Below are 26,822 nucleotides of genomic sequence, written 5' to 3'. Positions count from 1 at the left end.
GGAAGGAAGTTAGAGCATCTCTGAAAAGTTAAAAGAGATGTCACACCATTTGTGACAAAAAGCCATGAATCTTTAGATAGAATTCCAACAGACTTGGTTATTTGGTGTTCAACTCACGGCCAGTGAGAAGCACCTTTAAGAAGAATGCAGGGCTTCCCTGGTGGCGCAGTGGTTGAGAGTCTGCCTGCCGATGCAGGGGACACGGGTTCGTGCCCCGGTCTGGGAAGATCCCACATGCCGCGGAGCGGCTGGGCCCGTGAGCCATGGCCGCTGAGCCTGCGCGTCGGGAGCCTGTGCTCCGCAACGGGAGAGGCCACAGCAGTGAGAGGCCCGCGTACCGCAAAAAAAAAAAAAAAAGAAGAATGCAGAAGACTTCTAGAGGCAAGAACATGAATAATGGAAGGAAATCACAGCCTGACAGAGTAGGAGGAGAAAAAGACAAAGCCAAACCAAACCCTAAAAGCAATGAAAGTCCTCACCAAGCACAGCATCCTGGGACCAGCTGGGGGAAAGGCAGAGAGCCCTGTATTCTCAAGTCTGTGAGAGCCTGGCCGTGCCCCATTCCGACCTGATATGAAACTAAGATGGGCACGGCCTGATGGAGTCAACAAGGGGATAAAATACGACTCGTTGTACTGCATTTATACATACAGCTTAGAAACGTATTCTGCCAAAATGACTAGACATTTTGAAAGTTTTTACACTTAACGGAATAGATATCTTAAAAAATGTATTAACTAAGTCTATTAGTTATAACTGACTGACTTCAACCTGACATCTTAGCATAGTTCGTACAAGATTCATACATGTTGCTGCGTGTAGCAGGAGCGGTTTCTTTCTTTCTTTTTTTTAGGAGTGGTTTCTTTTTCCCGCTGAAGAGTATTCTGTTTCATAGATGCCCTACACTTTGTTTATCCATTCCCCAGTTAAGAGACATTTGGGTTGTTTCAGGTTCTGGTAATCATGACTGAGCCCACTCTGAACATTTTTATGCAGGTGTTTGTGTGGATGTAGGTTTTAGTTTTTCTGGGGTAATTGTCTAGGTGTGGGATTGCTGGCTCATAGGGCAAAGTGTGTGTTTAGTTTGTAAGCATCTCCCAAACTGTCTCTCCAAGGCGGCTTGCCATCCTGCGTTCCTGCCAGCCATGTACGAGAGTTCCGGTGGCCCTGCGTCCTCACCAGCGCTTGACATCCTTGGTTTGGTTGCCCTCCTTTTAAACCATGCTGGAGGGTTTGGACTGAATCCTGGAAGTCAACGGGGGCACGGCTGAAGGGATGTGGGCAGGAGAGCGGCAAGGTGGGATGGGTGTTTCAGGGAAATCACGCCCTCATCAGGGAGACTGGTGAGGGTGCTGTTATTCAGGAAAGAAACCATGAAGGTCTGAATGAAGGCAGCGGCAGAAGAGGGGAGAAGTTCCAAAGATGTTTAAGGAGGTAAGCCAGACTTGATCTCCTGGATGTGTGTGTACGAGCGGGTGGGGAAGTGCAGGAGCCGGATAAAGGCAATTGTTTTCTCAACATATTTGTCAGTGGCTTCAGAGTAACTAGAAAAGAGGATTTCCTGGTAGCTCTACTAATTTTTTTTTTTTTGAGGCTGAGTTAGTTGTGTTGATGCATAATGCAGCGCAAATACGGGAATAAAGTTTTATTAGTGTTATGGGCTGAATTGTGTCCCCCAAATTCATATGCTGAAGTCCTAACCCCCAGGACCTCAGAATGTGACTGTATTTGGAGAGAGAGCCTGTAGAGAGGTGATGAAAATGAGGCCATTGGGTGGGCCTTAATCCAATATGACTGGTGTCCTTATAAGAAGAGGAAGAGACACCAGACACACACGTGCACAGAGAAAAGGCCACGTGAAGACAGAGAGGAGGTGGCCATCTACACCCCAACGAGAGAGGCCTCAGGAGAAAGAAACCCCTACCGTCTATCGGTTTGTATCTCGGAGTTTGAGAAATGTTGGTATTCTCACCTCCCTCCTCCCTTCACCGGGTCACGGGCTCCCTGGATGTAGTGTGACCTCGTTAGTGTTCACTCCCTATCACCCAGTGCAGCGCTTGACTCCAATATTTGTAGAATGAATGACGGAACAGAAAAGTCTTTATCTCATTTGGCATCCTGAGAAACTGTAGCTGCCGGTGCCACTGGAGGCTCAAATGAGAGACACAAATTTTATGAAAACTATATTCAGGAACGCAGCTTCCTTCCATAAAATGTGCACAGTGCAGGTGATGCAGAGCCGGCGGAGGGAAGCGCTGGCTTCCCGTTAGTTACAGACGGCTTCTGTCTATATTCCAGATGTAAGTCCTATTACTCTTTGCATTGATCATCGTGCTGTAACAGAGAGAAACATTTTGCTGCCGCTTCTACCTGCCTCTGCCCCCAGGCACCCCTGCCCATCACACGCACACAGAGCACGCTGCACTCCTGGCCTGGCATGCCTCTCCCCACTTCACCCTCATAGCTCTTATTCATCTCATAAGACTTTGCCCAGATTTCAGCTCCTCTAGGAATTCTCCCATGACTGAGTCAGACGAGATCAAATGCTTCTTCTATATGCTGGCTTTACACGCTGTGAGTGCAACTATCATATCATTCACCGCAGGACATCACAGTTACCCATTCCCGAGGTTGTCTTCCCAGTATGCCGTACATCCCTTGAAAGCAAGGGCCTGTCTCTTCCATTAAAAAAAAAAACCACTTTATCCTCGGTGCCTGACACAATGCCTGGGATATAAGTCGTGCAATGCAGGACAGCTGTTGGCATCTTAAGTCAAACAGTAGGGGATCATGGGAAGGAATGGTAGGTATTATACAAGTTAGTATGAGGTACTTACAAACTAAATAATTTTTCTTTTCCATTTCCCTTCTTTTTCTTCTGCTGATTTCTTCCTAACATAACTTGTTTTCAAACTGCTGAGCTCTAAGATTGGCGAGAAAAAAAATGGGAAAAAGAGAAAAGAAATAAAGTTAAAGAGAGCGAGGGAGGACATACTTAGACACACACACACACACACACACACACACACACTGAGGATTTTAAACGCTGAGATAACCGCATTCCACCACTAATTCCCTTAGCGCTTTGTGGTGAAGTGTATGGTGTCCTGAGCCTCTCAAAATAGGGCTACAAAGCACATCTCTTTCAACAAGGGGCTGAATGTATCAATTAATGCTTACAGAGTACTTTGAGGATGAAAATTTACACACAAATCCTTATTAGTATTGGCTATGCTCTGTACAATAAGCCTTAGATGTGAAATTTACACAACAAATTAAGTAACATGGTTCAAAAATAGAAAAGCCATGTACGAAGTACATATTCATCATTCACATTAATCATATAAAATCAAAAACGCTCACTCCAGACTGGACTGCCAATAATCTGAATTTTTTTTTTTTTTTTTTTTTTTTTTTTTGCGGTATGCGGGCCTTTCACTGTTGTGGCCTCTCCCGTTGCGGAGCACAGGCTCCGGACGCACAGGCTCAGCGGCCATGGCTCACGGGCCCAGCTGCTCCGCGGCATGTGGGATCCTCCTGGACCGGGGCACGAACCCGCGTCCCCTGCATCGGCAGGCGGACTCTCAACCACTGCGCCACCAGGGAAGCCCCAATAATCTGAATTTTAATCCTTTGTGTGCGTTCGATTGTTGGCCCGGGGTAGGGCTTTGTGATGTATATTTTAATGTACTTCTAGAAGATTTTCCTTTTTTTGTTAGATACATTAAAAAGACCCCATTCGGATGTTTTTTTCCAGTGAAGGAAAACGTTGACAGCACTAAAAAAAATACATATATTTCATTTTATGAGATTTGAAATGCTGGGTTTTGCCATATGTGTCCATTGTAGACATGACAACTATTATAACGTAGAGGTGACTTCTTCTGTCACTTTTCTTCAGTTTGGATGAGAGTCCTGTATAAGAAAGAGCTATTGGGTTGGCCAAAAAGTTCACTTGGGTTTTTCCATACAATGTTATAGAAAAATCCGAACGAACTTCTTGGCGAAACCCGATATTTTCACTTTGAAACAGGGGGAAACTTACAGGTGATAACACTGCTGCTTTATGGTAACAGCCTATTGAATGTTGGTCTCCTGCCTCGGATGGTTGCTTCATGAAGCCGGGAGCTCTGCCTGCCTTCTCACTTGGTACTTGGCACACAGCAGGTGTTCAGCAAACACCCCACTCAAAGGATATGGATGGAGGAGGTGGGTGCAGACAAAGTGAGGACGGATATTAATGATGTTAGTGCCGTCTAAGCGAGCGGGAGAGACTGATGGGGAGCACACAGTACGGAAGGCTATAGCACAGGTTTCGACCTTAAACAGCAGGTCCCAGTTTGCTAAGGTTGCTAAATCCGGCTTCAAACTACTCAGTTATGTACATATGTTTTTGTTATTACTTAAACCTATGACCTGAGGAAGAAAGAGGAAGTGTGGTCATCTTTGAAACTCTTTGCCTTAAAGGACAAGCATACGGCTTAGGGTAAGTCAGGTAGAAATCTGGGCTCTCTGGAATCCAGTCTTACTCGTTTTGGGGTGCCAACCGCACCTTGAGTGGTATCTTGCACTTCTTCTTTTCTCAGTGTGGTACGTGGGTTGTGTTGATTTTATCCCTGGCTACTGTTTATGGAGGCCTTACTTTTTGTCAAGTTGAGCTCAGCATGTTACAGGCGTCACCTCTGATCCTCACTACACTGCATGGAAGGCATCCTTACACCCATTTTACAGAATGAAGAAACTGAAGCCCGAATTCTGCAGAATGTGGATTTAAACCCACTTACTCTAAGTGATCCCTTCCCTAAATTATGCTATGTCGGGGGAGAGACTGCGTTTTGGATTTAAACATGTGCCTTGAACACGTCATTTAACTTTTATGAGCATCCGTTTGGGCATCTGTACAGTGAGGTGTGAAAACAGTTAACCTTTCAGGTCTATTTTCCTCTAAAATTCTACCAGTAGAAGGAGGCAGCGATGAGGCTCCCTGCTGTGATGGAGCTGTCCATGGTCCTGACAAGACCGGTACCAATAATGCAATAATCAGCTTATCGAAGGAAGGAGCGCAGGAAGCCCAAAACGCCTCCATTAATAAAGATTTGGTGTTATTCTCTGGGTCTCTTAAGTAATTAAGCATGCCATCTCCTACTGCTGGGTGTCTGGGTTATGCCGGGAACCAAACCTCTGCAAATCAAAGATGCAGGTAGATGTGCGCACACACTCCTTTCCCCTACAAACCTGAAACGCCTGTGTGTTCCAGCCAAATGAGCTGTAGAACATTTTGTCTCCTTTTTGTGTTCTTTTGCCTTGAATTACAGATTCTTCCTCTGTGAAGCAGATGTTCCTGGACCTGATTTTCCAAGCTTAGCCACCCTAAGAACAAAGTGAGATTAACTTAATGAGTTCTCTAAGAAATCAAATAAGTTCCTTTATTTTAGAATATTTTCATTGCTTCTCTCATTTATGCACATAGATATGTTTCTTTTTTTTTTTTTTTTTTTTTTTTTTGCGGTACGCGGACCTCTCACTGTTGTGGCCTCTCCCATTGCGGACCACAGGCTCTGGATGCGCAGGCTCAGCAGCCATGGCTCACAGGCCCAGCCGCTACGCGGCATGTGGGATCTTCCCAGACCGGGGCATGAACCCATGTCCCCTGCATCGGCAGGCGGATTCTCAACCACTGCGCCACCAGGGAAGCCCCATAGATATGTTTCTATAAAGGGATATATATTTACTGTATAAGCAGTAATATCCATGTCATCTCAAAAAAAAGATGTAGTGGATACAGGAATGTTGAAAACATGAGATGAGCACCCGCCCATACTTTTCTCTGTGAATCATGGTTAGTTACTGAATTTTGTACCATCATTTCTTATCATTTACCTTATACATAACCCTAATGTATAATGTAACTTGTAAAATAGCATGAATAATAAACCTCTGGTATTTTGAAATCTTTTTACTCCATTATGACATTTGCAAGGTTATGGGGTTTTTAAAAATTAATTAATTACTTTATTTTTGGCTGTGTTGGGTCTTCATTGCTGCATGCAAGCTTCCTCTAGTTGTGGTGAGCAGGGGCTACTCTTTGCTGTGGTGCACTGGGCTCTAGGTGCGCAGGCTTCAGTAGTTGTGGCATGCGGGCTCAGTAGTTGTGGCTTGCGGGCTCTAGAGCACAGGCTCAGTAGTTGTGGTGCACAGGCTTAGTTGCTCCGTGGCATATGGGATCTTCCTGGGCGAGGGCTCAAACCCGCGTCCCCTGCATTGGCAGGTAGGTTCTTAACCACTGCGCCACCAGGGAAGTCCCAGGTTTTGGGTTTTTTTAAAGCAATATTTAAAGGCCTAAGGAGATCTTTCCAAACATACTGAAATAGTGTGTCCCACTGAGAATTAATTATAAGCTAGAACTACCTTAATAAGGATGTACTGGACTGCAAGAAAATAAAATTCTAAAAGCAACAAGTTGTCAGATTATGAGCTGGGCACTGCTCTTAGTGGTTGCCTGAATCTCTGTTTGAATTGTGTGTTCACACACATCTGCATATATATAAATATGGTTTCACGCTTTCAAATACACACATATATATTTTCTTACATGCACGTATAAAGTAAACATATGACTGAATCTAAGCTATTTGCATATGGAGCCAGGGAGAATTCATTTTTTTCCCCCCAAATCATCTTCCTGAATGATTTGCAAGGGGAAGAAGGTCTTCAAAGGGAGAATTCTGAAGGTGCTTGGAGCAAACAATGAAGGAGGTAAATTCTCAAGTCACGCCAAGGAAAAGAAGCAGAAAACCTCATACCCGGTGCTCATCCCAGCCCCAAGGGCTAAGATGGGCCTTAGGGAGAGGAATATTTCCCCAATTCATGCACAAAAAGAAAGGCCCTAGGACTGGGAGGCCTGAACGGAACAGGAAGCTATTTCGACTCCTAAAGAGTTTGCAGTTTTGGGAATGTTGGAAGCAGCCCCCTGGGAAGAGCCAGCATCACCCTGAAGGTTGTGGCAGAAACTACTGCCAGGAGACAGAGGTGCCCGGCACTCAGGGTGCTGTCCACAGGCCTGGCCAGGTAGCAGCACGGGGCAGCTGGTACAGACTGAATACGTTCCTCAGAAGGCAGCAAGGACCCGGGACGGAGTTAGTTTAACTGTGTTGGGGGAAACGATGTCAACCTCCAAATCAGTTACATTTTTCACATTATTATTTTTTTAATAGATCTTCATCAGAGTATAATTGGTTCATAGTACTGTGTTAGTTTCTGTTGTACACTAAAGTGAATCAGCCATATGCATACATATGTCCCCATATCCCCTCCCTATCCCACCCCTCTAGGTGGTCACCGAGCTGATCGCCCTGTGCTATGCAGCTGCTTCCCACTAGCTAGCTATTTTACATTTGGTAGTGTATGTATGTCAGTGCCATTCGCCCACTTCGCCCCAGCTTCCCCCTCCCACCCCGTGTCCTCAAGTCCATTCTGTACGTCTACATCTTTATTCCTGCCCTGCAACTAGGTTTGTCAGTACCATTTTTTTTTTTTAGAGTCCATATATATGCATTAGCATATGGTATTTCTTTTTCTCTTTCTGGCTTACTTCACTCTTTATGACAGGCTCTAGGTCCATCCACCTCACTACAGATAACTCAGTTTCATTCTTTTTATGGCTGAGTAATATTCCATTGTATATATGTGCCACATCTTCTTTATCCATTCATCTGTTGATGGACACTTAGGTTGCTTCCATGTCCTGGCTATTGTAAATAATGCTACAATGAACATCGTGGTACCTGTCTCTTTTTGAATTATGGTTTTCTCAGGGTATATGCCCAGTAGTGGGATTGCTGTGTCATATGGCAGTTCTACTTGTAGTTTTTTAAGGAACCTCCATATTGTTCTCCATAGTGGTTGTATCAATTTACATTCTGACCAACAGTGCAGAAGGGTTCCCTTTTCACCACACCCTTTCCAGCATTTATTGTTTGTAGATTTTTTGATGATGGCCATTCTGACCGGCATGAGGTGATACCTCATTGTAGTTTTGACTTGCATTTCTCTAATAATTAGTGATGTTGAGCATCTTTTCATGTGACTCTTGGCCATCTGTATGTCTTCCGTGGTGAAAAACATACAGACCTTCTATTTAGGTCTTCCACCCATTTTTGCACTGGGTTGTTTGTTTTTTTGATATTGAGCTGCATGAGCTGTGTGTATATTTTGGAGATTAATCCTTTGTCTGTTGTTTCATTTGCAAATATCTTCTCCCATTCTGAGGGTTGTCTTTTTGTCTTGTTTATGGTTTCCTTTGCTGTGCAAAAGCTTTTAAGTTTAATTAAGTCCCATTTGTTTATTTTTGTTTTTATTTCCATTACTCTAAGAGGTGGGTCCAAAAAGATCTTGCTGTGGTTTATGTCAAAGAGTGTTTTTCCTATGTTTTCCTATAAGAGGTTTATAGTGTCTGGTCTTACATGTAAGAGGGAAGTTTATAGCAATTCAATCTCACCTCAAGAAACAAGAAAAATCTCAAATAAACAATCTAACCCTGAACTTAAAACAGCTAGAGAAAGAAGAACAAAGAAAACCCGAAGTCATTAGAAGGAAAGAAATCATAAAAACCAGAGCAGAAATAAATGAAATAGAAGAAAAGAAAACAATAGCAAAGATCAATAAAGCTAAAAGCCAGTTCTATGAGAAGATAAACAAAATTGATAAACCCTTAGCCAGACTCATCAAGAAAAAAAGGGAGAGGACTCAAATCAATAAAATTAGAAATGGAAAAGTAGAAACCACAACTGACACTGCAGAAATACAAAGGATTTTAAGAGACTACTACAAACAACTATATGACAATAAAATTGACAACCACGAAGAAATGGACAAATTCTTGGAAAGGTACAATTTTCCAAGACTGAACCAGAAAGAAATAGAAAATATAAACAGACGTATCACAAGTAATGAAATTGAAATGGTAATTAAAAATCTTCCAACAAACAGAAGTCCAGGACCAGATGGCTTCACAGGTGAATTCTGTCAAACATTTAGAGAAGAGCTAACACCCATCCTTCTCAAACTCTTCCAAAACACTGCAGAGGGAGAAACACTCCCAAATTCATTCTACAAAGCCACCATCACCCTGATACCAAAACCAGAAAAAGATATCACAAAAAAAGAAAATTATAGACCAATATCACTGATGAACATAGAGGTGAAAATCTTGAACAAAATACTAGCAAACAGAATCCAACAACACAGGAGAAGGATCATACACCATGATCAAGTGGGATTTATCCCAGGGATGCAAGGATTCTTCAATATACACAAATCAATCAATGTGATACAGCACATTAGCAAATTAAGTAATAAAAACCATATGATAATCTCAGTAGATGCAGAAAAACTTTTGACAAAATTCAACACCCATTTATGATAAAAACTCTCCAGAAAATGGGCATAGAGGGAACCTACCTCAACATAATAAAGGCCATATAGGCAAACCCACAGCCAACATCGTTCTCAATGGTGAAAAACTGAAAGCATTTCCACTAAGATCAGGAATAAGACAAGGATGTCCACTCTCACCACTCTTATTCAACATAGTTTTGGAAGTCCTAGTCACGGCAATCAGAGAAGGAAAAGAAATAAAAGGAATACAAATTGGAAAAGAAGTAAAACTGTCACTGTTTGCAGATGACATGATACGATACATAGAAAATCCTAAAGATGTCACCAGAAAACTACTAGAACTAATCAATGAATTTGGTAAGCTTGCAGGATACAAAATTAATGCACAGAAATCTCTGGCATTCCTATACACCAACAAAGAAAAATCAGAAAGAGAAATTAAGGAAACACTCCCATTTACCACTGCAACAAAAAGAATAAAATACCGAGGAATAAACCTGCCTAAGGAGGCGAAAGGTTTGTACTCAGAAAACTATAAAACACTGATGAAAGAAATCAAAGATGGCGTAAACAGATGGAGAAATATACCATGTTCTTAGATTGTAAGAATCAATATTGTGAAAATGGCTCTACTACCCAAAGCAATCTACAGATTCAATGCAATCCCTATCAAACTACCAATGGCATTCTTCACAGAATTAGACCAAAAAATTTTATAATTCATATGGAAACATGAAAGACCCTGAATAGCCAAAGCAATCTTGAGAAAGAAAAAAGGAGTTGGAGGAATCAGGTTTCCCGACTTCAAGCTACACCACAAAGCTACAGTAATCAAGACAGTATGGTACTGGCACAAAAACAGAAATATAGATCAATGGAACAGGATAGAAAGCCCAGAGATAAACGCACGCACATATGGGCACCTAATTTACGACAGAGGAGGCAAGAACATACAACGGAGGAAAGACAGTCTCTTCGATAAGTGGTGCTGGGAAAACTGGACAGTCACATGTAAAAGAATGAAATCAGGGCACTCCCTAACACCATACACAAAAATAAACTCCAAATGGATTAAAGACCTAAATGTAACACATTATTGTTTATATTTACTTAAATTTTAATTTGTAGCTATGTTGGTAGTGCGTGAGTATATACTTCTTTAGAAAGCATTCAACAGTTAGAAAAAGAGTAGAATCCCATTTGTTATCACCCCTGAACCTGCTTCCCTTTTCCTTTCTTCAGAAATAACCACAATTTATTCCTGCCATATTACGGAACATTCTTCCAGAAGAAAAATTATTGACTGAAACTCAGTGAGAATACAAGTTTTAATATTGTCTTTTTTTAAAGAAACACCTGAAATATCTAGAGTTTAGACAATACAAAATGGCAAAAAAAAAAAAAAGAGGGGCTTCCCTGGTGACGCAGTGGTTGAGAGTCCGCCTGCCGATGCAGGGGACACGGGTTCGTGCCCCGGTCCGGGAGGATCCCACATGCCGCGGAGCGGCTGGGCCCGTGAGCCATGGCTGCTGAGCCTGCGCGTCCGGAGCCTGTGCTCCGCAATGTGAGAGGCCACAACTCTAAGAGGCCTGTGTACCGCAAAAAAAAAAAAAGAGCTTCCCATGAGATGTTGGAAATATTTACTCTGTAAGCCCAGCTTCATAAATTCAACATGTCTCAATGGAAGGAAAATGGCGTGAAAGCTCTGGGCTTACATGACTAATTGATGTGCCCTCCGGAGTGTTTCCTGGAAGAAAGAAAGAAAGAAAGTGAGGGAGGGACAGAGAGAGAAAGGAAGGAAGGATGGAAGGAGGGAAAAAAGGAAGAAAGAAAGAAAGGGAGGAAGGAAGGAAGGAAGAAAGAAGAAGGAAAGAAAGAAAGAAAGAATCTCAGTCCTGAGGTTGTATCTATATAAGGAGGCCTCTGCCAGTGTCTAAGCACTTTTTCCCAAAGGATGTTTAGTGTTCCACACCGACGACTCAAGTTAGGCGAGAGGTAGACAGGTGGCACCTACCACGGGTGACCTGTTAACAGGGTATCAGGAGACTGGATTTTCATAAAACATGATAAAATGCCCTGGTTTGCAGTGTTTCGCAAAGCAGACATGATTCCCCAGGCACAGAATAGACAGCCAAGTCTTCTGTGTGCTGGTTGATTCCTTTCTCACACGTTTTAGTGGAACCACGGACTCCCGGGATGTAATTCCACGACTCAGGTGCTCTGAACATTCTGTAATCTGGTAAATGGTACTTTCATGGCCGAAAAGAGTTCAAGCAGCTTCCCTCTGGCTACCATCCAGGGCAGAATCCTTGGCACCGGGCATCTCGTTCCTTTGACCAGATGGACGGGATGCGGGACTCTGGATGGGTGACCTGGCCGCTCTCCGGAGGTCAGGACAGGAGACTGGATCCCTTCACGGACGTGGGAATGAGTCAACAGAGAATGGGCGGGCGCCCATGGTGGATACACCTGCTCTTACAGCCAGCACCTTGAGCGCCCTGGCAGGACTCGAGGACAGGCCGGTCGCCACGTGTCCTGTGCTTTGCTGGCACTGATGGCCTCTGGAGGAGAGAGCACCTGGCTTTCTCTCTTTGTCACCCGTGCCCAGGCAATCGGTTCATGGCAAGTTTGAGCAGAATATTTCTTAGAAGTCATCTGGCAGCCAGATTGTTTTTGGACTGATATCATTTTGAAAGGATCTATTAAAGGAAATGATTAGTTGGGGATTATGATGACCACACACCTTGGGGGCGGGGGAAATGGGTCCATGACCTGCTGCCCTGAGCCTAATTCTGGACAGCCCTGTTGTGTGTGTGTGGTGGGGGGGGGGGTCCCGAAGGATTTGGAGAGAAGAAGAACCCCCCTGAGGAAACTGACAAAGCTGGTTTACTCCATGAGTAAAATACTCTTAACCAATGGCCTCCAGGCTGACAATCAGGTCGATCTATTCAACAACCGGGGAACTGTGCAAAATGAGGGCAAGCAACAAAACACAGCCCAGGCGCTGCCCTCAAGGGACTGACAGTTACTTACCGCTGTCCCGCACACCGCGCAGGCCTGGCCCACGGCAGGCGCTCAGTACACAGGCGTTAACCAGGAAGGCAGGAAGGATCCGTCACGGAACGCGCCTGCAAGCGGGGAGGGCAGGGATTCAAGGAGGGTTTGAAGAAGGATTTGTAGCATTTTGAGAAGCACACTTGGCCATGTTTGAGAGCACTGGCTTTGGAGTCAGGCAGGCCTGTTTCAAATTCTTTTTTTTTTAAAAAATATTTATTTATTTATGTATTTTGGCTGCGCCGGGTCCTAGTTGCGGGGTCCTTGTGGAGGCTTGCAAACGCTTAGTTGCAGCATGCATGTGAGAAGCTAGTTCCCCGACCAGGGATAGAACCCAGGCCCCCTGCATTGGGAGTGTGGAGTCTTACCCACTGGACCACCAGGGAAGTCCCTGTTTCAACTTCTTACTGCCGCTTACAAGCTCTGTGATCATGGACAAACTGACGAATAGTTCCGAGCCTCAGTTTCCGCATCTGTAAAACGGGGTCAATGATACTGACCTTGCAGCATCGCTCTACAAATGAAAGGAGATAACATATGTGAAGCCTTTAACACACTCGATAAGTAGAGACAATTATTACCATGTAAAAGGTATGACAAAGTGATGTGTTCAGGGAACTACAAGCAGCTTAACAAGTGTGGATCTGGCCACGTGTGCGTCAGCCAAGAGCAAGGAGGCTGGAAGGGGGCGGGGCCTCGAAAGAGCCTTGTGGGGCAGCGTTTGGGCGCTGACCTAAGTCCAGAAGAACCAGTGGAAGGTCTGGCTGGGATAGGAGTGAAAGCAGGATGGAGGGGAGCGGGGAGAGGGGAGGAGCCCTCTCTACCCTCGGGTGTTGAAGTGTAAACACAGGGAAACACGGCTGTTTGCTGAAGGCAAAGGAAGAGGGAAGACCACCAGCTCAGAAGTCCTCGGCTCCCAGCCCACAGGCTATGTCACAAGATCTCAAGGACATTTGCTAACTTTGCAGGCACGTGTCTTCACACTGAGGGGCGCGTGCCTGTTCTGGGCTTCGACTGGACGCATGGTGTGAACGTGCGTGCAGCCATAGGACGCAGGCTGGGAGGCGTGCTCACGGCGGGCGTCACTGAGCTGCGCTCCTCCGCTCACGCTGCGTCTCTCACTTGTTTTCAAGGAGATCTATGAAGGCTCTTATTTTCCACTTCCAGGTTTTCTGTCATCTTCAGAGGTGAGTAAAGAAGATGTGGGGAATACAAACACTGATTAGGGCCAAAAAACAAAGGCAAAAACCTCTCCAAAACGAGTTCGGCACACCAGCTCTTGGACCCTGGAGGATTAGGGACCTCAGTTTCTCCAGCTGTACAGTAGTGGTCCCTGCCTCCTTAGGACCGCTGTGAGGACTCACAAGAGAGAAGCTGCCTGGAGCACGGACGCCGTAGGAGGTCTTCAGTCTGTAGGAACTGAACTTGACAACGATGGTGAAACAGACCCTAACACCTGCCAACGAGGATTCCGAGGTGGGAGCTCCAGGCACAAAAGCAGTAAGGACGATGCATCTCTCCCTTCTGTCGCTTAAAAAGAGAACGAGACCAAAAATAAACCCAAATAAAACAAAAAAATTTCCATTCAGGGCCTGCTCTGTGCAGAATTTCAAAATAGGCAAAATTTATTTTTGTCTTTCACTACCCTGAATTAAAAAAAAAAAAAACCCATAACATCAAATTTCCCTTCTTAACCATTTTAAAGTGAATAGTTCCATAGTGTTAAACATATTCACATTGTGGTGAAACCAGTCTCCAGAACTTTTTCCATCTTGCAAAACTGAAACTCCATATCCATGGAACACTGACCTCCCCCACCCCCCTCCCCCAGCCCCTGGCAACCACCATCCTACTTTCTGTCTCTATGATTGCTCTCGGTATCTCACATAAGTGGCATCATGCAGTATTTGTCTTTTTGTGGATGGCTTATTTCACTTAGCACGATGTCCTCAAGGTTTATCCATGATGTAACGTGTGTCAGGATATCCTTCCTTTTAAAGGCTGAATAATATTCCACTGTATGGTGGGACCACATTTTGTTTATCTGTTCATCCCCCAAAGGAAACTTGGGTTCCTTCCACCTTTTGGCTACTGTGAATAATGCTGCTCTGAACATCTATACAAATAACTCTCTCTCCTCTTCCTCCCTCCCTCTCCTTCCTTCTGATTTGTAATCCAGGTTTCTGGTGATTTCACCCTTTACTCAACATTCTGTCATCAGGAAAGGAGATCTGAGAAATCATTAACACCTTGGTGCAAATGTGATTAACGTGTTGTCTCTAAATGAGAGTGAATTTTAAAAAGAGAACCTAAGGGGAAGGCACATAAGGAGATGAATACAGACTGTTGGGTTTCAGGCTGAGGTCTCTGGACGGGGGCTGTGTGGGCCTGTGGACTCCCCGGAACGTCTCAGAGCGGACTAGGGGTTCTCCACCCATGAATGCACAGCTCTGTTCCCATCAGACCAGAACGTCCTTGTCTTATGTGCCAATTCCAAACTGAGCCCATCTGAAGCATCAGACTCACAGAGGAAATCTAAACATTAAGCCTCCACATCTGTAATCATTTCATTTTATACCAGGAGGGAAAATCCTTATCAGATACTCATTCTACTCAAATCACGGCTCAAGTCAAAGCCCGGAACTCTCCTTCACGCAGAGCCTTGGCCTCGCTCTGGCTTCTCAGGAGCCGGACCTCCTGCGTGTTTCTAATCCAGCCGCCGTGGGTTTACTAATCTTCTCTTATCTTTTCCTCCTGATGGGCTCCTGCTCTGCTCTCCACACCTGTCAATTCACCCCCCTCCCATCATTCACCACCACCATCGTGTTGTTGCCAGAAACGCAAACCCTCCTACAGCCCAGGACGTGGAGGCGAGGAGATGTTTTTCCTCCTACAGACTTCGCACTCTGTGTTCTCAGGAAATGTTAATACGCTGCAGGCATTCGTGGCTGTTCAGTGAAGTCTCGCTCTTCTTTCTTCAGTGGTAGGCTGTCAACTTTAATCAGCTGCGAGACCTGTGTGCTTCCTTTCGCGATGCCTCTCACATCCCTCCCCCGCTCTCCGCTCCACTCAGGCTGGGGGTGTGGGCTCGCAGGGAAGACGACGGTAGATGTCAAAACAACTCCGGCGGCAAATGCAGAGTTTGGAAGCGTAGCCAGGGCTAATTACCAAGAGGTGGGGTGACCAACCGAGAGTCAGGTGAGCAGGAACTGTTGAGTAGGGATGAAGGTGGCAGAGGATGAGGGTGGGTGCCAGGTTCAGGAACAAACGCAGAAGAGAGAGCAGGAACCAGAAACCCAAGGAGGAATTGGATCCTGGAGATAGCGTTCTGCTGACTGCTTTTTTTAAAAAAATGAGTAGACCACTCAGCTGTGTTTTGGGGATATGTTCTTTCTTTAAGACTCCCCATTCCCAATGAAAACCCTCACGGTATTTGAAAAATATCTTTCTTAGACCAGTTACACTAGAGTCTCTGAAGATGGGCAAACCAGAAGCTTCCCAGGGGATGTCAGAGAAGCCAGAATTAAGCACTGCTTGATCCTCTGCCCCTGCATCCGTCCTCCGTACTGCTTCCAGATGAACCTTTGTAGTGATGCTTTAGGACCTCCTATGGCTCTCCATTGACTTCTGAGTTGGCCGGGTTCCTCGTCCTGTTCTTTGAGACCCTGGACGTCCTGGCTGAGCCCACCTCCACCCAGTGGCCTGCCTGTCTTCCTCTCACTGCCCATCTTGCTGTTTTTCCCGCAGTGTCCTTGGACATGATGCGGGGAGCCTGCTTGACTCCTGCCGTACGGAGGCCCTGGGTGGGACAGGCCCAGGTAAGGTACAGGTGTGGGAAGGACAGCCCATCTGGCAGGCAGAACACGGTGTCTGAAGCCATGTGAGCAAACACACTGAAACCCAGAGCAAGGTTTGGAGGGGTCCCGTGATGGGGGGTGTGTGGAAATGTTCAGGTTCCGATAGACAGGAAGTCCACAGATCAGAGCCGGCACCCAGCCAGGGGTCTGTGGTCCTACAGCCCTAGAGGGACCACTTGTCAAGCCTTGCTGGGCAACGAGAACAAGGTAGAATGTCGTGCCTCTCTGTGCCTGGTTTTTCTGATAAGAAAAATGGGATAAGATTATTTTATGGATAATCTCAGAGGAATATTTTGAGGATTAAATGGATCATATTGTGTAATAAGTACTTCAAATGGTGTCTGATATACAATAAGTATGCAATCAGTTAGCTCCTAGGGAGAGAAGGAGGGCAGGGCTGGGTTGAGGACCCACCTGGCCCTCTAACACCCCTCAGGTTCCTCCTTTTTATATCTCCGAAGTCCCACCTAGCCTTTCTTTTCTTTATTTTTTTTAAAGCGATTTATTTTATTTCATTTGTGGCCGCTCTACGCAGCAGGCAGGATCTTAGCTCCCTGACCAGGGATTGAACCCTCGCCCCCTGCAGTGGAAGCACGGAGTCCTAACCACTGGACCGCCAGGGAGGTCCCCCATCTAGCCTTTCAACTCCATCTCAGACGCCACATCCTTTACTCAAGATTTCCTCTTCCGAGCCTCCGACCAGGAGTGGCCGAACCTTCCCCTGCATCTGTCTGTCACTCTACACCAGGTACTCTGAATGTGCCTGCCTTCTGCCAGTCAGTTGGGCACTTGTTTTATTCCTCTTTGGAACCATATGCCGGGAAACTGTGCCATGGCTGCCAGGCTGTAGTACACATGAATTGTCTGAGTTGAATCGCACGTTTTGAAGACAACCAATTGGCCCTACAAAAATCTCCCAGCTGGGCACCTGTGAAACGCTGAGGTTTAGTGCTTTGAGGCAACTGTCCTTCACTTGTTGCTTCACACCTGTAAGGAAGATTAATTGCACATTCAAAATCTGATCGTTGGTCACGTGTAAAGCCTGGCCGTTTCAAAGAGTTCCACCATTAAGATCTTCGCTATCTGCAAGGTCGGTTGCAGATAAGGTTGCAGGTTGACTGAGTAAACCAGTGTCTGGCCACAAACTTGCAAATGTTTGGGATGGCATGTCTGTGCTGAGCAGTGGTGGCCTGTCATTCTCGGCCCATGTTAGCACGAGGAAGTGGGCTGTTTAGGTGGGGCTGCACAGTCAGCTGCAGTATATTTGGAGAAGAAAAATGCTAGACTTGCTACAGTTGTGTTTGACACTTCCCTCCTGCACTTCTCGGCAAATAAACTGTAAGTCGTTTTGTTCTCCATCTAGACCGTACTTCCTTCTCAAACGTTTTTGTGTCCCATTTGCCGGGGAGCCGCAGGATCTTGATTGTAGGACGGCATCAAAACCTGCCAGTGAGTTGGTGGGAATGAAAATGGGTGCAGCCACTATGGAGAACGGGTATGGAGGTTCCTCAAAAAATGAGAGCTACCATATGACCCAGCAGTCCCACTCCTGGGCATATACCCAGACAAAACTATCATTTGAAAAGATACATGCACCCCTATGTTCATAGCAGCGCTATTCACAACAGCCAAGACATGGAAGCAACCTAAGTGTCCATCAACAGATGAGTGGATAAAGAAGATGCGGTAAATATATACAAAGGAATACTACTCAGCCATAAAAGGAATGAAATCATGCCATTTGCAGCAATATGGATGGATCTAGAGATTATCATACTAACTGAAGTATGTCAGAAAGAGAAAGACAAATATCATATGATATCACTTATATGTGGAAGCTAAAATATGACACAAATGAACCTATCTATGAAACAGAAACAGGCTCACAGACATAGAGAACAGACCTGTGGTTGCCATGGGGGAGGGTGGGGAGGGGAGGGAAGGAGTGGGAGGTTGGGATTAGCAGATGCAAACTATTATATATAGAATGGAAACACAACAAGGTCCTACTGTCGTAGCACAGGGAACTACATTCAATATCCTGTGATAAACCATATTGGAAAAGAATATGAAAAAGAATGTATGACTGAATCACTTTGCTGCACAGCGAAAACTAACACAACATTGTAAATCAACTGTACTTTAATAAAACAAACTTCAAAAAAAACCAAAAGCAAAACCTGCCAGTGAGAAGTGGTCGGCAAGGCGGGTACCTCTTTGCCCAAGGCTGTGTGTTAACCACACACACTGACGTGAGCATGAGGGTTCGAGGCCACACAACGAGCACGTTTCGTCTGGGTTAACTGGCCCTCCGCACCACCTCCTGCCCAAAGCCCACTGAAAACTGACCAGCAAGGGCTGTTGTTGCCCTGGGCATAGAATAGGTGCTCAACAAATGCTTATAGATTGGTTGCCTTGTGACATTTATTCAATGTCTGGAGGGAACAGAAACGGTGTCTATGCGTGAGGAGCGTATGGGTTTAACAGGAGAAATAATTTCTGAGTTGGGCTAGAAGGTGTGACCCTGTAAAGCAGGTAAAGAAAATGAAGACGTGAAGGAAGGTAGCACAGGGCTTTGGGACGTCACGGCCCGTGGATTCCTGTGTTGAAGCCTGAGCCCCACCTCTTGGGGTCACCTCTGGGCAGCAGGATGCTGGGGTGATGTGGAGGTGATGGGAAGGTGTCTGTCCTGGCTTTGACCCAGGGTCTTTGTTTTTCTGGAAGCATTCCTGCCTTTCCCCTGGGCTCTTGGGACCCCTCTGCGTGTGTGGGAGGGGTTAAAGCATGGATGGATGGATGGATGGATGGATGGATGGGTGGGTGGGTGGGTGGGTGGGTGGATGGATGGATGGATGGATGGATGGATGGGTGGGTGGATGGCTGTCTGCTTAGTTTGAAAACAAACATGGGAAACTGGGAAACTATGTAGGTCAAATGGGTAAAGTTGTTGGGAATGAAGATGGATCATTTATTGATTCAGAAAGCCTTTAGCTTTCAGTTATAATTGAAGAAATACAATAGGGACCATTCAAAGAGATGATGACTTCATTGTGAATCATATGAAGAGAACTGTCACTGTTGCATGGGGTGCGCTGAGATGGGGAGAGGAATAGATTCATGCTGTGTTAAATTTCAGCTCTAAAGACCCGACTCTAGGGCAAGGAAGAGAGGCAGTGTGTGGACTCCAGGTAAGAAGCCAGGGCAGCACTAAACAAACAGGGCTGCCAGGTCCCAGAGACTTGATGGTTTCAGGTCCTCAGTCCTGGTGTCTGGAGCCATGTTTTGTGGCACCTGCCTGAAGCTTCTCTCTCTTTCAAAAAAAACAAAACAAAACTGGAATTACAGACAGATCATGGGGCACTGCTGGTATCCCCAGCCTGGCTGAGCCTGACCTCTTCTCCTGGTGTCCACTGGCAAGCGAGTGGGAAGTGTCTTTTTTTTTTTTTGCGGTGCGCGGGCCTGTCACTGTTGTGGCCTCTCCCGTTGCGGAACACAGTCTCCGGACGCGCAGGCTCAGCGGCCATGGCTCACGGGCCCAGCCGCTCCGCGGCATGTGGGATCCTCCCGGACCGGGGCACGAACCCGTGTCCCCTGCATCGGCAGGCGGACTCCCAACCACTGCGCCACCAGGGAAGCCCATCTCTGACATTTTAACCTCCTCTCCTCTTCCTTCCAGTCCAGGACCAAATCCTGGGGCTGGACCCCTGTCCCATGCCCCACACCCACGTTTTCTCTTTGCTCTCTCTGCTGCTTTCCCAGTTTGGACCCTCGTTACCTGTCACTAACTGTGAGAACTTAATAACTCACCTCCTCACCTCGGGTCCTTCCTCTCCAACCCACCTCCCATCCGGGCAGGGCAGGAGCCCTACCAAAGCACAGGTGCTCATCCTTTCAACTCCTTCCTGCAGCGCTGGGCCAATTTGCTCGCTCACACACGTGGTTGGATGGATGAACTGCCTCTGGTGGGTCCTCACCATCTATGCAATAATGTCTGAATTTCTTAGCAAGACATTCATGACCCTACAGAGTTAAGTCCTAATCTCTTCCTCCAGCTTCTCCACCACTTTCTCCCATTTCTCCCCAACTCTGCCATTTCCCACACCGGGGCGTCCTCCTCCAACATGTCGGCTTGTCAAAATGACATCTACCCTTGAAGGTTCAACTTGAAGGTTATCTCTTCCATGCTTCCACTCGGATAGATCTATTTCCCCCCTTCATGGCGTTCCAGTGGAATTTAATTTATAATTGACTTCTCTCCTAGAACCTACTACCTTTCTTCCTTGACTAACAATGTTTGCATTTGATAACATTCCTGGGTTTCCCCTTCCAAGCTGGAGGGATGCTCCTTGGTGGCAGGAAGAAACATGATACTTGGCTTGTCGCCCTCCAGAACACCTTGCAACCTGTCTCCTTTTAGAAAAGTTTGTTGAATATAATCAGCGCTTTGTAGTAAGTAAGAACACTTGACTATCGCTTATGGGTAGTGAGGGCTAGTGGACCTGACATGGGGAATCGCAAAGAGGAGTCAAACAGCCCTTTCCACCCAAAATGACTCAGACTGGGAGCTAAGGCAATTAGGAAATATTCTGGGATTTATTAAAATAAAAATCCTCTATGACCCCAGGCAAGTTATTTAACTTCCTTGAGCCTTAGATGCCTTATCTATCAAATATTTTATCTTCAAGGGCTTTTCTAAGAAAAAAGTAAAATGTAAAAAGCACCCAAATCTGTTAAGCTCTTTAATTTTTATAGGAAATCCATTGCATAATAACCCACATATAAATGGGTTTGGAATGGTTAACTAGCAAAACTCCTAGGCCCCAGTGGTCAAGGGGAACGTCTGATAACAAAGGCACGTTCCTCAGGTAGCATCTACCTGGGAGCCGTTTTCTTCCGTCAGGGCCCTGGTGGCTTCTCTAACTCGACCTCACCACACACGAGACCAAAGCCAGCCCAGCAGCTGTAGCGGGGCACTCTGCCGTCTGCAGTGCAACAGACAGCTGTATACTTGTTTCAGAAGCAAATTAGGAACAGTAATAACCCAAGCAGCAAAATGAAGACTCTGTAGTTTACTAACCGAATTCCGAGCAAGTGCTCTTCAATTTTTGTAATAATATGAAAATAATGTACATGTGGATCTAAAAGCAACATCACTCCCAGATAGGAATGAACACATTCTCTGTGGGCTGCAACGGGACCAGCACAGGGTCATTGCCCTCAGCGACATCCGTTTACAGGGTTTGATTTTTTTTTAATTCATTATTGCAATACATAGGCTCATCCTATACCCAATTTACTATCTGTTTAAATACATCTCGTGGGCTTCCCTGGGGGCGCAGTGGTTGAGAGTCCGCCTGCCAATTCAGGGGACACGGGTTCGAGCCCTGGTCCGGGAAGATCCCACATGCCACGGAGCAACTCAGCCCGTGCGCCACAACTACTGAAGCCCGCGTGCCTAGAGCCCGTGCTCCGCAACAAGAGAAGCCACCGCAATGAGAAGCCCGCGCACCGCCACGAAGAGTAGGCCCCGCTCGCTGCAACTAGAGGAAGCCCGCGCGCAGCAACGAACACCCAACGCAGACAAAAATAAACAAATAAATTTATTTTATAAATAAATAAATAAATACGTCTTGTGAACTTGAGTCCGTGTCATAGCTTTGGTTCAGTCATTTCCAGGTAACCCTCTGCATTGTTTGTAAAATACTGACTTAAAACAGATTTCCTTCAGGTGGAGAAGGGAATAGAGCTGATAAATAAGTGCTGTCTGGACAGGGAGAGGGCAGAGAAGAGGAGTAATTAACATTCCCTGAACACTGGCAATGGTACAACCACTTTTATGCTCATTTTATCTGAGGTAACTGGGGGCTCAGAGACACTAAGTTACTGTCCTAAGTGAACAGGGGTGTGGAGTGCAGATCCTGAGGGGTTCATTCAAGAGCTCACGCTGTCTGCAGCCCATCCCCCCCGCCTCCCAAGGTTCTGGGGCCCAGAGTGAGCAGACAATAAATGGCGTCTAATTATGGCCCGTGCTTATCTTGCTGTAACGCACTTGGCAGCCAGGTAACTTCAGATCCAGATGCTTTCCCCGCAGCAAGGTCAGACTGTGAGGCTATTGGATGAGGGTCAGGAGAAGCTGACCAGTGTCGCGGGGCTGGGGCAGTGTGGAGGAGGCAGGACACACAGGCCCGCGCTGCCAGGCTGCCCACCACCCAGACACCTTCCCTCTTCCTGTTGCTGCCGTGATCAGCTTCATGGCCTTCGCGGGGAATGGAAGCCTGTTTCCCATGCGCTCACCATGGAAATTTGTAAGACTGATGTCTTGGAGCCCTCTGTCTTTAAGTGCTGTTTGGATGGCTCGGACATTAGATATTCCTCTGCTATCATGAAATCCATTCAACAAACATTAGTTATATGCCTAGCATGCCGTAGGGGCTGGGAATTCAAGATGGATAAGAAATAGCCTCTGCCCTACAGGGACTCCCTGTTTGGTGGGGGACAGTGAAATAATTGTGGGAGGAAAGGCAGGCGGAGGGGTACAATGTGAGCGCAGAGGCAGACGTGGATAAATGGAAGAAGGCTCCGGAGAGGGTGCCGTTTGAGCTGCCTTGTGAAAGGTGGGCTTCCCAGGTGCAGAAGGGAAGGGCACCACAGGTATTCAGACAGCCCAGGCACATGGGGAGAATGCTAGTAGTTCAGGATGCTTTAGGGAAACTGGTTGGAGCTGGAAAATGATTTGACTTATCTTGTAGACGGTAGGAGCCTCTGAAGGTTTTTGAGCAGCAGAGAGGTGCAATCAGATCTATATGAATTTTAAAAATCACCCATAAAATAATGTGAAGACAGGCTGAAGAGGAATAAAGCCAGGGTACATGTGTTAGAAATATTCTACAGCACAGAAGGCAGTGGCAGTGCCCTCAGCTTGGGTAGTGGCACTAGGAAAGGAGGGCAGGGAACAGACAAGGGACATACCAGCTGTGGTCGCAGAAGAGTGTGTACACGTGGCCATTTTCACAGCTGTCCTGGTTCATTGGAAAAATAGCTTTTCCACAAAAATATCACCGACTCTTGAGCGACCCTGGTTAAATAACGTAATTTCTCTGTGCCCCATCTGTAAAATGGGCGTAATTCCATGTACTGAATAGATGTTATGAATGTTAAATAGAGCAAGCACATCATACTGCAAATTATGAATTGTCAATATGTGTGAATTATTTTCACCTTCCCATAATTTTCCTCACTTGAAAATAAGGTTAATATCAATATGCTGCCCTGCTCTTGTGAGATAATTGGGCTAATATTCCGATTGAAGGTAAAGTTCCTCATTTTTCTGGGGTAGATTTTATTCTTGTGAGATGTGGGTATGTAGGTATGTGTATTTATCTCACTCTAGGGTCAAGATAAAAATAGATACTATCCTTCAAAAGAAAGCTAAATGAGTGAAGTGTGTTTATGAAGATTTATGTGTGGAGCTAAATTAACTCCTGAGAACTGAGGTATTTATAGCCATTATTTCACTTCATTCTAAGAACAAGTACAGATGAACATGTCAAAAATGCCGACAATTATTGTGCTCTTATAATTTGATTTCTTACGTATTCTAATTATGTTCTTTTAATTAGTAACCACTCTTGTTCTTTTGCTTCCCCTGAAGTGAGACTGAATTCACTTCCTAATGCAAAACAGTTTGTAATTTTTACGTAAGATGACATGCTATTAAGTAAAAAGAATGACAATTGTTTTTCCACTAAAGACTTCGTAATGACAAAAGAGAACTTAAGTAACTCACTGAGTACGTATCTCATTTATAAAGCGTCTTGAAAAAGTCACCGTGTCATCACTCCCAGATTCATCTGATTTGAAGTAAAGATGACACTAAAGCTGCCTACATTTTAACTTTGGGAATTTATCCAAGATTTTGACCAGGCAAGAGGGAAGTGGAACAAAGATGGCACATTTCAAAAGGTTTAAAAAAATATAGCTGTGAGGAGCTCATTAGGAACATGCTTGAGAGCTTGTTCAGTTGTTATAATAACACGGGACAGCGTGCATTCAGCTCACTGGCGGGTCAGGACCGGCTGCACCACGTGCTTCACACACATCATTTCACGGAACACGAAATGACTGATCGCTTCACATCACCAGAATTCTCTTTAGCGCGATGCGTTATCATCACCTCCCATGCTCCCAAATTTAATTTTCCTGCTTCAGCATATCAGTTCCTGGGGATAAAGGCACCTATATATCAGGTTGGACAAATATTTACAGGGGAAAAAAAAGGGAGTAATGAAGTCTTGAGAAGTTAGAGATACCTAGTCTCTGTGATCCCATTTCGTAGGCTCTGCTTGTCTGTTATTATAGAATAAGACATTTTTGTTCTCGCAGATACATGCTGAAATATTTAGGGTACAGTGTCTGGGTGTCTGCAATTCACCTTCAGTGGTTGAGTAACAAAAAACTGCTTGTGTGCAGAGAGGTAGAGAGACAGAGATAAAGTGGCAGTGGGAGACAGGGAGGGAGACAGAGACTGATAAAGATTGAGGAAAAAAAGGGGCAATGTGCAGACAATTGGTAAATCTTTTACCCAGAACTAAAACTGAAAAAAAAGTATATGTGAAGAATTTTTTAAGATTTAGCCATAGTTGAAGGGCAATAGAATTTGTCTGTGAATGCATTCAAGGTCCATAAATAAAACAAAAGTGACATCTCCAAAGCAAATTTTTTCTCTTTATAATGGTAACCTCAGTATGTTGACATTATTACGGTAACTATGATTCCCATTTTTAAAAAAATGATTAACAGACTTTATTTTTTAGTAGAGTTTTAGATTAGATTAGCAGAAAAATTGGGCAGATAGTACATAGACTTCCATATACCCACCCGCTACCCCTCTAGCCCCTCACACGGTTTCTACTATCATTAACATTTTCTTTTAGTGTGGTTACAATGAATGAACCAAGACTGATGCATTTTTATTAATTAAAGTCCATAGTTTACATGAAGGTCCCGTTTTGTGTTATACATTGGGTTGTACCGTCTATGGATTTTGACATACGTATAATGAGGAGTCCACCACTATAATATCATACACAGCAGTCTCACTGCCCTAAAAATCCTCTGTGTTCTGCCTGTACTTTCCTCCCTCCTCCTAACCCCTGGCAACCACTGATCTTTTTCTTACTGTCTCCATAGTTTTGCCTTTTCCTCTATGTCTTTTCATGCCTGATAGCTCATTTCTTTTTATCATTGAATAACATCCCATTGTCTGGATGTACCAGTTTGTTTATCCATTAACCTACTGGAGGACATCTTGGTTGCTTCCAGTGTTTGGCAATTATAAACAAACATTTGTATGCAGGTTTTCATGTGGACCTATGTTTTCAACTCATTTGGGTAAATACCAAGGAGCTCGATCGCTAGATTGTATGGTAAGACTATGCTTAGCTTTGTGGAGAACTGCCATTCTGTCTTCCAAAGCAGCTGTACCATTCTGCATTCCCACCAGCCATGAATGAGCATTCCAGTTGCTCCCCATCCCTGTCAGCATTTGGTATTATCAGCTCTTTGAATTTTAGCCATTCTAGAAGGTATGTTGTGGCATTTCATTGTTTTAACTTGCAATTCTCTGACATATAATGCTTATTTGACATCTGAATATTGCCATCTCTATTTTGATGAGGCATCTCTTCAGATCTCTTGCTCATTTTTATACTGGGTTGTTTTCTTATTGCAATTTGAATGGCTTAAAAAAAAAGTGGGTCATTTCATGAATAAATAAACGGGAGTGAATAGAGAATGTCATCTATTCAGCAACTGTGGCAGAAACTGCATTCCCCTTTTCCCTTACTAACGGAACCCTCACATTGCTGCAGACAAGGTCCCTGGCTTATATTACTTAGTATTTCAGACGCTTTGGCACTCAGGGGTATGTCACAGTGTGACACAGGTCTGGCCAATAAGAAGCAAACAGAAGGTGCTGGTTGGGGCCTCCCAGAAAGGTTGTTAAGGGGAAGATTCAGTTGGCGGGCATCTCTTTGATCTTACGTCCTTTACCCATCCCCCTACCATTTTCCAGAATATGATACAATGTCCAGAAGGGGAGCAGCCATCTTGTGAGAGGAAGACAAAGCCACATGCTAAGGACAGCAGAGCCAACGGGGAGAAGCAGCCTGAGATATACTGACACCCTGGAGATATTGCAGACCCTCCAGGCTGTCTCCAGACTTCCTGTCACGTGGTAAGAAGCAAGCCCTGTTGGTCTGCACTTTACTCAAGTTTCTGTTACAGGCAACCAATTTACTCCCTGATTTGGCAACATTTTTCCAGCTAAGTATGAGGCATTAGCCCCTTCAGGCAACTGCTCTGAGCAATTTTACTTAAAGGGCTGGTTCACAGAAGTACTATATTTGAAGAAAATTCTCTACATTATGGACACAATACTAAGGGTAGGGTTATATTTACTACATATTCAGCACTGCACTAGACATCACGGGGGAAGGAAACCGTAGTATAAAATAA

Source organism: Pseudorca crassidens, chromosome 18, assembly GCF_039906515.1.
Source record: "Pseudorca crassidens isolate mPseCra1 chromosome 18, mPseCra1.hap1, whole genome shotgun sequence".
NCBI lineage: Eukaryota > Metazoa > Chordata > Mammalia > Artiodactyla > Delphinidae > Pseudorca > Pseudorca crassidens.
Note: the sequence above shows the minus strand (reverse complement) of the source record.